We start from the raw sequence: 6,289 nt of genomic DNA, 5'->3' as shown, positions 1-6,289 counted from the left end.
TGATTCCTACATATTTGCTTATTGCACTTGTTATATTACTCTATGTTGATAATATCCATGAGATATACATGTTACAAGTTGAAAGCAACCGCTGAAACTTAATCTTCTTTTGTGTTGCTTCAATACCTTTACTTTGAATTATTGCTTTATGAGTTAACTCTTATGCAAGACTTATTGATGCTTGTCTTGAAGTGCTATTCATGAAAAGTCTTTGCTATATGATTCACCTGTTTACTCATGTCATATACATTGTTTTGATCGCTGCATTCACTACATATGCTTTACAAATAGTATGATCAAGATTATGATGGCATGTCACTCTAGAAATTATCTGTGTTATCGTTTTACCTCGCTCGGACGAGCAGAACTAAGCTTGGGGATGCTGATACGTCTCCGACGTATCGATAATTTCTTATGTTCCATGCCACATTATTGATGTTATCTACATGTTTTATGCACACTTTATGTCATATTCGTGCATTTTCTGGAACTAACCTATTAACAAGATGCCGAAGTGCCAGTTGCTGTTTTCTGCTGTTTTTGGTTTCAGAAATACTAGTAAGGAAATATTCTCGGAATTGGACGAAATCAACGCCCAGGGGCTTATTTTTCCACGAAGCTTCCAGAAGTCCGAAGACGAAACAAAGTGGGGCCACAGGGTGCCCAAACCCTAGGGCGGCGCGGCCCCCCCTGGCCGCGCCGGCCTATGGTGTGGGGCCCCTGTGCCCCCTCCTGACTTGCCCTTCCGCCTACTTAAAGCCTCCGTGACGAAACGCCCGCATCGAGAGCCACGATACGGAAAACCTTCCGAGACGCCGCCAACGCCGATCCCATCTCGGGGATCCAGAGATCGCCTCCGCACCTGCCGGAGAGGGGAATCATCTCCCGGAGGACTCTACACCGCCATGGTCGCCTCCGGTGTGATGTGTGAGTAGTCTACCCCTGGACTATGGGTCCATAGCAGTAGCTAGATGGTTGTCTTCTCCCCATTGTGCTATCATTGTCGGATCTTGTGAGCTGCCTAACATGATCAAGATCATCTATCTGTAATTCTATATGTTGCGTTTGTTGGGATCCGATGAATAGAGAATACTTGTTATGTTGATTATCAAAGTTATATCTATGTGTTGTTTATGATCTTGCATGCTCTCCGTTACTAGTAGATGCTCTGGCCAAGTAGATGCTTGTAACTCCAAGAGGGAGTATTTATGCTCGATAGTGGGTTCATGCCTGCATTGACACCTGGGACAGTGACAGAAAGTTCTAAGGTTGTGTTGTGCTGTTGCCACTAGGGATAAAACATTGATGCTATGTCTAAGGATGTAGTTGTTGATTACATTACGCACCATACTTAATGCAATTGTCTGTTGCTTTGCAACTTAATACTGGAAGGGGTTCGGATGATAACCTGAAGGTGGACTTTTTAGGCATAGATGCAGTTGGATGGCGGTCTATGTACTTTGTCGTAATGCCCAATTAAATCTCACTATACTCATCATGATATGTATGTGCATGGTCATGCTCTCTTTATTTGTCAATTGCCCAACTGTAATTTGTTCACCCAACATGCTGTTTGTCTTATGGGAGAGACACCTCTAGTGAACTGTGGACCCCGGTCCAATTCTCTTTACTGAAATACAATCTACTGCAATACTTGTTCTACTGTTTTCTGCAAACAATCATCTTCCACACAATACGGTTAATCCTTTGTTACAGCAAGCCGGTGAGATTGACAACCTCACTGTTTCGTTGGGGCAAAGTACTTTGGTTGTGTTGTGCAGGTTCCACGTTGGCGCCGGAATCCCTGGTGTTGCGCCGCACTACATCTCGCCGCCATCAACCTTCAACGTGCTTCTTGACTCCTACTGGTTCGATAAACCTTGGTTTCTTACTGAGGGAAACTTGCTGCTGTATGCATCACACCTTCCACTTGGGGTTCCCAACGAGCGTGTGCTTTACGCGTCATCAGTGATCCCCTTAGAGTTGGTCCAACGCATGCTGAGATAAATCAATGATAGGCTGGTGGAATTATACAATAGAGAGGAAATGATGTGGCACCAAAGGTCCCGAGCTGATTGGCTATCTGCGGGCGACAAAAAATCTCATTTCTTTCACCAAAGAGCAAGCATGAGAAGACGCAAGAATCTGATTAAGTCGTTAACAAGGAGTGATGGTGTGTTGGTTGAGGAGGGGGTGAACTTAAATCGATGACGGCTGAGTTCTACAAGACACTGTACACGTCCGAAGGGGTTCATGACATGGATCGGGTCCTTGATAAAGTGCCCAGGAGGGTCACACATGATATGAGCGCCATGTTGTTGGCCCCTTATAGCCCGGAGGAAGTTAAAAAAAGCTCTTTTTCAGATGTTTCCGACCAAGGCTCCTGGGCCCGATGGTTTCCCTGCGCACTTCTTTCAGCGGCACTGGGACATATGTGGAGCTGATGTCACTGAGGCGGTGCTAAGGATAGTCCGAGGTATTGAAACTGCGGAGAGTATTAACGACACAATTCTCGTCTTAATACCTAAGGTGAAAAATCCAACCTTACTATCTCAGTTCAGGCCGATCAGTTTATGTAATGTCTTTTATAAGATTGCTTCAAAGGTTTTAGCTAATCGCCTCAAGTTAATCCTTCCTGATATTATTTCTGAGGAGCAATCTGCCTTTGTCCCGGGAAGACTTATTACAGATAATATTATCTCGGCATATGAATGTTTGCACTTTATGAAGCGTAACAGATCTAAAAATAATAGCTACTGTGCTCTGAAGCTGGACATGATGAAGGCATATGATTGTGTTGAATGGGATTATTTGGAGGCCCTCATGACAAAGCTGGGTTTTCCTCAACAATGGATCTCTGTGATCATGGGGATGGTTAGATCTGTCTCTTTTTCTGTTTTGTTCAATGGGAGTAAATTGGAGAAGTTTAAACCTATGCTGCGCATAGTTGACGTGTGTCTTTCCGTTCAGCACGCGACCGTTGGGAACCACAAGTGGAAGGTGTGATGCGTACAGCAGTAAGTTTCCCTCAGTATGAAACCAAGGTTTATCGAACCAGTAGGAGCCAAGAAGCACGTTGAAGGTTGATGGCGGCGGAGTGTAGTGCGGCGCAACACCAGGGATTCCGGCGCCAACGTGGAACCTGCACAACACAACCAAATTACTTTGCCTCAACGTGACAGTGAGGTTATCAATCTCACCGGCTTGCTGTAACAAAGGATTAGATGTATAGTGTGGATGATGATGTTTGCAGAGAACAGTAAAACGAGTATTGCAGTAATTGTATTCGATGTAAAAGAATGGACCGGGGTCCACAGTTCACTAGAGGTGTCTCTCCGTAAGATAAATAGCATGTTGGGTGAACAAATTACAGTTGGGCAATTGACAAATAAAGAGGGCATGACCATGCACATACATGTTATGATGAGTAGTGTGAGATTCAATTGGGCATTACGACAAAGTACATAAACCGCTATCCAGCATGCATCTATGCCTAAAAAGTCCACCTTCAGGTTATCATCCGAACCCCCTCCAGTATTAAGTTGCAAACAACAGACAATTGCATTAAGTATGGTGCGTAATGTAATCAACAAATACATCCTTAGACATAGCATTGATGTTTTATCCCTAGTGGCAACAAAGACATCCACAACCTTAGAACTTTCTCACATCGTCCTGCATTTAATGGAGGCATGAACCCACTATCGAGCATAAATACTCCCTCTTGGAGTTACAAGTAAAAACTTGGCCAGAGCCTCTACTAATAACGGAGAGCATGCAAGATCATAAACAACACATAGATGATAGATTGATAATCAACATAACATAGCATTCACTATTCATCGGATCCCAACAAACGCAACATGTAGCATTACAAATAGATGATCTTGATCATGTTAGGCAGCTCACAAGATCCAACAATGATAGCACAATTAGGAGAAGACAACCATCTAGCTACTGCTATGGACCCATAGTCCAGGGGTGAACTACTCACACATCACTCCGGAGGCGACCATGGCGGTGAAGAGTCCTCTGGGAGATGATTCCCCACTCCGGCAGGGTGCCGGAGGTGATCTCCTGAATCCCCCGAGATGGGATTGGCGGCGGCGTCTCTGGAAGGTTTTCCGTATCGTGGCTCTCGGTATTGGAACTATTCTCGACGAAGGCTTATGTAGGCGGAAGAGTGGGTCAGGGGGCGCCACGAGGGCCCCACACGCCAGGGCCGCGCGGCCAGCATCTGGGCCGCGCTGCCCTGTTGTGTGGGCGCCTCGTTGCCCCACTTCGTATCTCCTCCAGACTTCTGGAAGCTTCGTGGAAAAATAAGATCCTGGGCGTTGATTTCGTCCAATTCCGAGAATATTTCCTTACTAGGATTTCTGAAACCAAAAACAGTTAGAACAAAGAATCGGCTCTTCGGCATCTCGTTAATAGGTTAGTGCCGGAAAATGCATAAATATGACATAAAGTATGTATAAGACATGTGTGTATCATCATAAAAGAAGCATGGAACATAAGAAATTATCGATACGTTGGAGACGTATCAGCATCCCCAAGCTTAGTTCCTACTCGTCCCGAGTAGGTAAACGATAACAAAGATAATTTCTGAAGTGACATGCCATCATAATCTTGATCAATACTATTGTAAGCACATGTAATGAATGCAGCGATTCGGAGCAATGGTAAATATAATGAGTAAACAATTGAATCATATAGCAATGACTTTTCATGAATAGTACTTTCAAGACAAGCATCAATAAGTCTTGCATAAGAGTTAACTCATAAAGCAATAAATTCAAAGTAAAGGCATTGAAGCAACACAAAGGAAGATTAAGTTTCACCGGTTGCTTTCAACTTGTAACATGTATATCTCATGGATATTGTCAACATAAAGTAATATAATAAGTGCAATAAGCAAGTATGTAAGAATCAATGCACAGTTAACACAAGTGTTTGCTTCTTAAGATGGAGAGAAGTGGGTAAACTGACTCAACATAAAAGTAGAAGAATGGCCCTTCGCAGAGGGAAGCATTGATTGTTATATTTGTGCTAGAGCTTTTATTTTGAAAACAAGAAACAATTTTGTCAACGGTAGTAATAAAGCATATGCATTATGTAAATTATATCCTACAAGTTGCAAGCCTCATGCATAGTATACCAATAGTGCCCGCACCTTGTCCTAATTAGCTCGGATTACATGGATTATCATCGCAATACATATGTTTTAACCAAGTGTCGCATAGGGGTACCTCTATGTCGCCTGTACAAAGGTCTAAGGAGAAAGCTCGCATTGGATTTCTCGCTTTTGATTATTCTCAACTTAGACATCCATACCGGGACAACATAGACAACAGATAATGGACTGCTCTTTAATGCATAAGCATTCAACAACAAATAATATTCTCATAAGAGATTGAGGATAGTTGTCCAAAACTGAAACTTCCACCATGGATCATGGCTTTAGTTAGCGGCCCAATGCTCTTCTCTAACAATATGCATACGCAAACCATTCAACTCATGGTAAATCGCCCTTACTTCAGACAAGACGAACATGCATAGCAACTCACATGATATTCAACAAAGGGTAGTTGATGGTGTTGATACGTCTCCAACGTATCGATAATTTCTTATGTTCCATGCTTATGTTATGATGATACACACATGTTTTATACATACTTTATGTCATATTTATGCATTTTTCGGCACTAACCTATTAACGAGATGCCGAAGAGCCAGTTGTTGTTTTCTGCTGTTTTTGGTTTCAGAAATCCTAGTAAGGAAATATTCTCGGAATTGGACGAAATCAACGCCCAGGATCTTATTTTTCCACGAAGCTTCCAGAAGTCCGGAGGAGTACGAAGTGGGGCGACGAGGCGCCCACACAACAGGGCGGCGCGGCCAAGGCTTGGGCCGCGCGGCCCTGGCGTGTGGGGCCCTCGTGGCGCCCCCTGACCTACCCTTCCGCCTACATAAGCCTTCATCGAGAATAGTTCCAGTACCGAGAGCCACGATACGGAAAACCTTCCAGAGACGCCGCCGCCACCAATCCCATCTCGGGGGATTCAGGAGATCGCCTCCGGCACCCTGCCGGAGAGGGGAATCATCTCCCGGAGGACTCTTCACCGCCATGGTCGCCTCCGGAGTGATGTTTGAGTAGTTCACCCCTGGACTATGGGTCCATAGCAGTAGCTAGATGGTCGTCTTCTCCTAATTGTGCTATCATTGTTGGATCTTGTGAGCTGCCTAACATGATCAAAATCATCTATTTGTAATGCTACATGTTGCGTTTGTT

This window comes from Lolium perenne, chromosome 6 (assembly GCF_019359855.2).
Source record: "Lolium perenne isolate Kyuss_39 chromosome 6, Kyuss_2.0, whole genome shotgun sequence".
NCBI classification, from domain to species: domain Eukaryota; kingdom Viridiplantae; phylum Streptophyta; class Magnoliopsida; order Poales; family Poaceae; genus Lolium; species Lolium perenne.
The sequence above is the reverse complement of the archived record's forward strand: the minus strand, read 5'-3'. Positions refer to the sequence as shown.